Source organism: Gymnodraco acuticeps, unplaced genomic scaffold, assembly GCF_902827175.1.
Source record: "Gymnodraco acuticeps unplaced genomic scaffold, fGymAcu1.1, whole genome shotgun sequence".
NCBI classification, from domain to species: domain Eukaryota; kingdom Metazoa; phylum Chordata; class Actinopteri; order Perciformes; family Bathydraconidae; genus Gymnodraco; species Gymnodraco acuticeps.
This window is the reverse complement of record NW_022991107.1, coordinates 42,501-51,801: the sequence shown is the minus strand read 5'-3', so window position 1 is coordinate 51,801 and position 9,301 is coordinate 42,501.

The following is a 9,301-nucleotide window of genomic DNA, read 5'->3' as shown; positions in this document are numbered from 1 at the left end:
ATACATTGTCACTATCTGCTAACGTTAGCTTTAGCCTTCGTTTTCTAATAGTTTTTCATAGGCTATAAACGGAGGTGGTATAAGTATAGATCTTGTACTTGAGTAAAAGTAGAAGTACTCAGATTTTGTACTTGAGTAAAAGTAGAAGCACTCAGATCTTGTACTAGAGTAAAAGTAGAAGTACTCAGATCTTGTACTTGATTAAAAGCAGAAATACTCAGATCTTGTACTTGAGTAAAAGTAGAAGTACTCAGATCTTGTACTTGATTAAAAGCAGAAATACTCAGATCTTGTACTTGATTAAAAGCAGAAATACTCAGATCTTGTACTTGATTAAAAGCAGAAATACTCAGATCTTGTACTTGAGTAAAAGTAGAAGTACTCAGATCTTGTACTTGATTAAAAGCAGAAATACTCAGATCTTGTACTTGATTAAAAGCAGAAATACTCAGATCTTGTACTTGAGTAAAAGCAGAAATACTCAGATCTTGTACTTGATTAAAAGCAGAAATACTCAGATCTTGTACTTGAGTAAAAGTAGAAGTACTCAGATCTTGTACTTGATTAAAAGCAGAAATACTCAGATCTTGTACTTGATTAAAAGCAGAAATACTCAGATCTTGTACTTGAGTAAAAGTAGAAGTACTCAGATCTTGTACTTGAGTAAAAGTAGAAGTACTCAGGTCTTGTACTTGATTAAAAGCAGAAATACTCAGATCTTGTACTTGAGTAAAAGTAGAAGTACTGTAGTGGAAATTTTATTATATCCTGATATGTTAAAACCAAATGCTTCTCATTTGGTTTAGATGTGCTGTTTGCTCTATCTATCCTACTTCAAGGCCACAGAGCTGTTTTGGCTACTGGGTTGAGACTCACACAAAGTCACACGAGAACTTCTACAGCTCAAGGCCAGGTGTCTAATAACAATGTGACCGTGTGAAGACAGATTTCTTCTCCTCCCCACCTTTTTACTCTCCCTTTATATTGCTTTGCTATTATATTGAACTGCGCACACTCGCGCAGACTATCCTATACTCTGTGAGACCTGTGTCTATATTTTATTGTATCTGATGTTTGTTTGAGGCCTCGAATAAACATCACCAGAAAGACAACTCTGTTGGATTCACCATTTATTTGTTTTCTGACTTGTACTCTACAGTATTGGGTTTTTTAGATTTCCATAACAATTGGCGCTGCGAGCAGGGTCTCTGCAAGTTCGATTGGGAACACCTCCGGACGCTGGTTGGTAGCTACAGGATCCTCGGATTCCCTCTACCCCGCGACAAAAACAGTACGGGACGAGAGGACCAGCGGCGGGGGTGGAACTGATTGACTTCACGAGACCAAACGGACTTAGAAAGGCTTTCCAATACTGGGTGAGATGTGCAATGTCTAAATTGTTTAAAGTTAAATGTAATTAAAACTCCATAACGTTTATGAAAGGGGCTGCTCGAAGATAGGGGTTATCCCGTCGTAGATAGTGGGTTTACGATTAGTTTTTTACGTGAGTTGTACTGTGAAACAAACATCACATAGGGTTTATCCCGTCGTAGAAAGTGGGTTTACGATTAGTTTTTTACGTGAGTTGTACTGTGAAACAAACATCACATAGGGGTTATCCCGTCGTAGATAGTGGGTTTACGATTAGTTTTTTACGTGAGTTGTACTGTGAAACAAACATCACATAGGGTTTATCCCGTCGTAGAAAGTGGGTTTACGATTAGTTTTTTGCACGATTTGTACTGTGAAACAAATGGTGATTTTGTCATGGGAGCAAGGCAAAGTAGGGGGCTTGTACACCCTCCTGAGGGCCCGATTGTAGACGTCATGAGAGTAAAATATGGTGAAACCAGTCTGTCTAAATTAAATATATGGACGGAAATGTTCGGATTTCCAAAGGGAGGTTTTTGAGTAAATTAAAAATCAAGAAACTAAAGAATAAATGTATTCTTCAAGAAAGAAGTAGAAATACAAATAAAGTTAAAGTAAAAGACTTATATAGAAAACTGGACACTCACAGAAAGTGTTTATAATAAATACTGGGAGGATTAAGCAGAATGCCGTGAAAGAAGGCAGTTGGCATTGGGCATTAAAGAAAATATTAAGGTTGAAGATGAATGTGAAGAAAAGAAGGAAAATAAATTATTTCCAAAACCATGTAAACCCCAGACATCTCTGTGTTCTTCCATTGCAGGCCTGAATGACCTCTCCTCGACTGGGTATCCTTAACCTCCCCCGGGGTACAACCCTGGCAATCCGGCTGGCCCCACCTCCACTACAAGCCCCAGCCATGCAGTCAACTCCAAGCTCGCCACCCCCATCAGCTCCAAGTAGATGGGGACAACAGCGGGATACACAAACCCAAGCCCAAGCAAGTGTTTGGGTAACACACCTCAGTAATGCCTTTCTTAACGGACTCACAGACACAGCGCAAGCTACGCAGAATGCTGGCCGGTCACAATACCGAGGGAGAGGCAGAAGAGGTTTTCCGAGGCAGAAGACGAGAAGCAAGACCTTCATTTGAGAAAGATGTTTCAAGTGTGGCAGTGTTGAATATTGGATTATGGGACTGCTCACAGAACACTGGCGAGTGGAGGCAGAGAGGGGGACAGCAAGGACGGGGCCATTCACAATCAGACTGACCTACACCAGATGGGGAGGAGGGGACCCGATCGAGCGAGACGGAAATTCAGCCAGCATCTAACCAGGGAAGTGACGCGCACACACACAAACACATCATGCTAGGAGTAATTGGAAAAATGTAGAAGACATGCCTGTGGTTAAAGAGGGTACATATTTGAAATATGACAGTGAAACAGCATTTGAGAAATGTCCCACACTAACTTTAGCTATCATGGGTGTTGATGTTCTATAGTAAAAAGGGCAGATTTGCCTGATTGCAAATTTAGTGGTAGATGTATGCACTCATTAACTAATGCACTCAATAGGAGCGGCTGGGGTGACTGTAAAGGAGAAGTTTTTGTATCACTTCAGAGTGGAGATAACGGTGATGATAGTCAATCCATTTCCCACATCAGTAAAAAAACAGTTTCTTTTATCCTCCGTCTGCCTAATACATTTACTGGGCAGAGATCTGAAACTCCGGTTCGGCTTAGGCCTCATTTATTCCACACATGAGGGGTTTAAAGTCCGGCAGCCATCTCCTACGATGGTTCAAAAACTTTTGATGATAAAGAACTGTGTGAATGTGTATTAAATGGCTGCTGACATATCCTGATTCTCAGGCGTTGTTGCGTTTGACTGATCAACGTGTTTTTCCACCTGCTGTGTTCATGGAGGCTTCTCATTTGCATTATACGTGCTAACGTTGTTAATGTTGTTAATCTGTGTAAATGCTATGATGAGTTTTTCTGTTAGAATGTGTGAATGAGGAGCTCATGCTTAAAACTAAGCTTGGAGTTTGCTGCACAGCGCTGGTTCCTGTTGCACACCCACACAACACAAACTGTGTCAAATCCCAGGGGCGGTCCACACATTTCACTAGCCAGGGGGCCCACTGATAGATAGAGGGATTTGGATCCAATCGTTAAAGATTTGGAGTCAGTCACTGATTGGACACCTACACACACAGAATATGTTATGTACTATATGTCAGGTGACATGTATAAGATGAAAATGTGCACAAACGTAGCCGTTCTGCGCACATTGCTGTTGGTTGAGGATGATGAGGTAATTCTCATATCTCTGAGCTTCCTGCCGCGCTTTCAGATGTGCCACACTCACTCTGTGCAGCTCACAGATATGACGTATGTTTAATGTCCACGTTCCGTTCAAATCAACCCCCGTACCCATTGAAACGTGAAGTTGTTGATGGCATTCGGTCAGTGTTTACCTCTCTGTTTAAACAAGGGGTCATTATTCCGTGTAACGATTCCGGTACGCACTCCAGTGTTTCCTGTCAAAAAGATCAGAGACAAAACCTCCTGACGAGTGGAGATTTGTCCAGGATTTACAGCTGTAAATGCTATGCAGCTATGCACGCTCGTCCCAAGTCCTTATCTGATTTTTTTCCTAAGTTCCAGCCTCTGCAGCATTTTTTTACTGTAATAAGATCTCTCAAATGCATTTTTCAGTGTTCCTGTACACAAAGACAGTCAATTTTGTTCACATTTGAATATAAGGGTAAACCTTACAGATTCACACGTTTGTGTCAAGTCTACTGTGTACAACCAGGCATTGTGTACAAGGTTGGTCTCTCTCCAAGTTTCTAAAGGCATCGCTCTCATACAAGGCCAGTTTGATGACCTCATGATTTGCGCACCCACAGCAGTGTTCATAACACACGGCTGTTGTTATGCTTGTTGTGATGTTACATTACTCCGTTCTCTGCTTGTAATTATGCCGTTACAAGTTTCAAAGTTGTATTTATCATCTGAATTTGCCGAAACAAGTTTGGTATTCTGAAGCCAATACTTTGTTTATTCTAAAACAGATGAAAACAAACGGTCTTTTATACAAAATGGAAATATTATACAAGTAAAACTACATGTTACTTTAATCCCATGTAATTGTAGAATGAACACAGTCTTCCTTTGTATAAGTCAGGTGTTTTGAGTAGTCAAAATTACCTACAAATCATTGTACACATTGGTAAATATTATTTTCCACTTGTTACCATTGTGAGGCTATATTTTCCAACTCAGCGTGATTTGTTGCTACAATTAATACTAATACACTGCCAGAGGTGGAATAAGTATCAGATCTTTTAGTGAAATTATAAGTACTCAGATCTTGTACTTGAGTAAAAGTAGAAGTACCAGAGTGTAGGAATACTCTGTTACAGTAAAAGTCCTGCATTCAAAATGTTCCTCAAGTAAAAGTAGAAAAGTATTCTTATCAAAATATAGTGAAAGTAGCGACAGTAAAAGTATTCATTGTGCAGATTGGTCCATTTCAGAATACTATATATGATATGTTTTATAATGATTGATCATCAAAGTGTTCTCAAAGCTGGGAAAGGTGCAGCTAGTTTGAATGACTTTGTATACTGCAGGGTAGCTGGTGGATTTACTCCAGGTGGAACTAAAGTCTGATTATATCACTTGATTATATTTCACATCGTTCATCCAGATCTGTGAAGTAACTAAAGGTATTAAATAATTAAGTGAAGGAAAAGTACACCAGGTACCTCTGACTTATGTTTACTGCCAACCTAAAAGTACTTTAAAAAAATAGTAATCAATGATGTTTTGAGAAGTTATTTGGCTGATTGTTTTATATCGGCTCAGCCAGGTTATATGGGAGGCCTAGTCTACGTACACTCTAAAAACAAATGCTTGGCTTAACAAAGAGAATCAAGGCAATAGGTTGCATCGATGGTTATTGAGTTAAGACAACTTCTAATGACATTTTGTTAAAGCAACAAAGTTATTTGAGTTAGGGGAGAAGGCGTTTCCTCTACAATCAGAGGTGTTTTCAATTACCACTTACTTAATAATTGGTAGCATAAACACAAGTTTTTAAGTTGATTACTCCAAACGTTCCAACTTGTTTTACCGTATGATTTAAATGTAATCTTAAGTTGTGTATACTTAATTACCACATGTTGAACATGGACAGATGTTTTTAAGTTGACAGCCATTTGTAAATTAAGTTGCTCCAAATAATATTGTATTCAATCGGGTTTTCCTTTTAGCTTATTGATGTTTTTGCCTTTAAAGAAAGAAATTAATTGATTCCACAACAAAAATATTAGGCAATTCACTTTTTATTTTTGAACTGCAGTTGTTTATTTCAACACATGATGTTTCAATCAGGAGAGTTTGAATTTCAAGTTGTATTTGAATGACAAGACCTTAACTCAAGGTGTAGAACAATTAAGTTATCAAGCCAATTGCATTACAATACCTCAACTTGAATTTAGGGTGAAGTCAATTAATGCAGAAATCAGAGTTCAAATGACACAATTAAGTTGCAACTTAAACTGTTTATCTAAAATCAATTAACTCACATTTTTTATCTTGCAACCAGTGCATTTAATTAAGTGGAGGTGAAAGGTCGCTTGAATTGGGTTTTTAGATGTACAGATCACTCATTTTGATATTAATATTAAACTTAGTTTTCTTTTCTTCAATTTTTCCTCCTCATGTAGAATGCTATCACGAAACACACATGTGGTTGTTTATAGCATAAAGAACATCTGAGTTAATGTGAGGTAGGGAAATACTCATTTGAGTATGTGCATATAAATATGTAATTTACAACAGCTATAAGATGTTTGAAAAGTGCTTGAATTTGACTTTGGAAAAGGTGTAAGAACCCTCTTATTGACCTTTGCCTGAAGGTGACGAACACGACTGTGTGCACACCTAGACCGGACATAAAAGACGTTCCTCTGACCAAGGCTGACCTCATTTTGTATGTTGATGGGTCTGCCTGTCGCGACCAAGGGGGCACTAATCGGGTGCGGTTTTCCTGTTGTTTCAGATTCTGCTGTACTCCGTTCCGGACCAATCCCATGTCTCATAACAAGCAGCAGAGCTCATCGCACTAACTGAAGCCTGCACGTTTGCAGAAGGCAAAACCGTGACTATTTACACTGACTCACGCTATGCTTTTGGGGTAGTGCACGATTTTGTGGCTATTTGGAAGTGTAGACAATTTCTGCAAGCAGTACAGACCCAGTTTCCCTAAGAAATTGGGTCTGCTAATTTACCTGCTGACTCAGCCGCAAAGGAAGAGTCTGATTCCTCTCGCACCTCACGCACCTCACACTCATTTGTTAGAATCCCTGTCTCCTCCTTCACTGACAACATGTCGTCACTTCAGCAGCTAGCTACACCAGTTGAGAAGGCTCGGTGGAAGGCTGCTGGGGCTGTTTTTGACACATGGGTTGGACAATGTGTCAAAAGGGGGGATGTTAGAGGCTATACATCAGGAGTGGTTCACAAGGGGGGTGAAGGGGGGTAATTTGCATTAAGCAAAATTCATTTGAGCACCTAATGCTGGATTTCATTGAGTTTAGCCCATCAGAGAGCATCTTAAATTAGAACAACGGTTCACATTTGTGAACGGCACAATCAAAAACAAACTAGCAAAATGCTGTGCAGACACAGGTCTGTCATGGACACAAGCTCTGTCCATTGTGCTGATGTACATGCGGATGTGGGAACGAACACGGAGCCAACTCAGCCATTTGAAATCCTTTTTGGGGCTCCTCCACAGATTGGACTCAAGGCTCCAGGATGTCCTCTTCCCTCCACAACTTTGTGTGAGGATGCTATGTTGCTATGTTGTATGTTAACCTGTCATCCACTTTAGCGACTGCCACTGGTCCTTTTAACCATCTCCAACCCGGCGACTTCGTGCTGGTCAAGGATTTCCGGAGAAAGAGCTGGAAATCCAATCGTTGGCCCCTACCTGCGTCTGGTCAACCAGACAGCGGTCAAGGTCGCCGAGAGAGAGCTACGTGGGTCCACGCCAGCCACTGCAAGGTCGTAGTCACAGGAAAGGAGAAACGGTAGAAGCAGAAGACAACAAGTGACGTGTCCTAGTCACCAACAGAAGTGGATGACAACAAGTGATGTGTCCTAATCACCAACAGAAGTAGATGACAACAAGTGATGTGTCCTAATCACCAACTTGCACCACACTTGCACTACATACACCAAAACACACTACACACAAGGTATCACGAGCGAGTGCCAGCTGAGCGGTTCCATATGCTCTCTGGTTCCTCGTTTGTGTTACCGGTGTGCGGAGTCTGACTGTCCGTGTCACAAAATCGACCGGAGGAATACACACACACACCCCATGAAGCATTCCCACCTCGTGATGACGGCTCGCCTGGGAAAACGACAACGCAACCGTGAGCAATACTACCGGAGAGCCTGGACAATCACAAAATGGTTCCTCTGCATACTTGCCATGATAGTTGTGTTAGGACTAGTTCTATATTTTATGTATCCATGGTCAGCACACAGCATGTCAGCCGAAATCGAGATATCTAAGAGGTACATGGGGAGAGCAGGGCGAACACACGGGCAGAGGGGCTGGTCAAGACAGGGATTGGTAACATTACTCTAAGGGATGGGGAAGATAGCACAGTGCAGTTACGGTGTTTACAATATCTCGTATTGCATATTCAGTGTCCCTGGAAGAATCCTTTCTAAACGTAGCATTACCTGCTCTATCAAGTTCTGGCTCCCCTCTGGATAGGTACATGCACTCTAGTGGATTTGAATCCAGCAGTCACGGTCCTCACGTCCTTAATGCACACGACACATCATTACCCAGAGTTCCAACACCCCGACCACCACAAGGTAAAAAGAGAGCTGACGTCCACTGGAGCTAAATTCTTTGGTGGCTTGTTTCCATGGTGGGGTACAGTAAACAATGCCCATAACATAGATACCTTACACGTTCGGCTAGAGAACCTCACTTACGAGACGACGCAAGGCTTCCAGGTCATGCCCCATTCATAATAGCCTCTAGAATATGCTCATGCAGCACCAATTTGCTCTTGACCTGTGTCATATTATATGTCTGTTTGATTATCCCAATACTGAAGAAGTGCGTTTCCAGCATGGTATCCTCAGCTTTCGTTCAGTATACTGCTATTCCATTACAAGACAATCCTTTGCGCCACAGTGAGATAGACCAGCTCTTATCAGAAGAGTCTGATTCCGACACTACAATATAATCAATATAATCATGTGAATCGAGTGTACTCTCCTCTTATGCTTACATTATATTGGAGTCTGTCCTCCACAAAAACAGCCAGTTTTCTATGATATATTTGTGATGTGTTTACTTAAACCAGCGATGGAGTGTAATCATTGATGTGTTATATCAGTCTATCCTGTCATTTGTTTTTTATTGATCAAGTATGATCAAAAGGGGGGAATGTAGTGGAAATTGTATTATATCCTGATATGTTAAAACCAAATGCTTCTCATTTGGTTTAGATGTGCTGTTTGCTCTATCTAGCCTACTTCAAGGCCACAGAGCTGTTTTGGCTACTGAGTTGAGACTCACACAAAGTCACACGAGAACTTCTACAGCTCAAGGCCAGGTGTCTAATAACAATGTGACCGTGTGAAGACAGATTTCTTCTCCTCCCCACCTTTTTACTCTCCCTTTATATTGCTTTGCTATTATATTAAACTGCGCACACTCGTGCAGACTATCCTATACTCTGTGAGACCTGTGTCTATATTTTATTGTATCTGATGTTTGTTTGAGGCCTCGAATAAACATCACCAGAAAGACAACTCTGTTGGATTCACCATTTATTTGTTTTCTGACTTGTACTATACAGTATTGGGGTTTTTAGATTTCC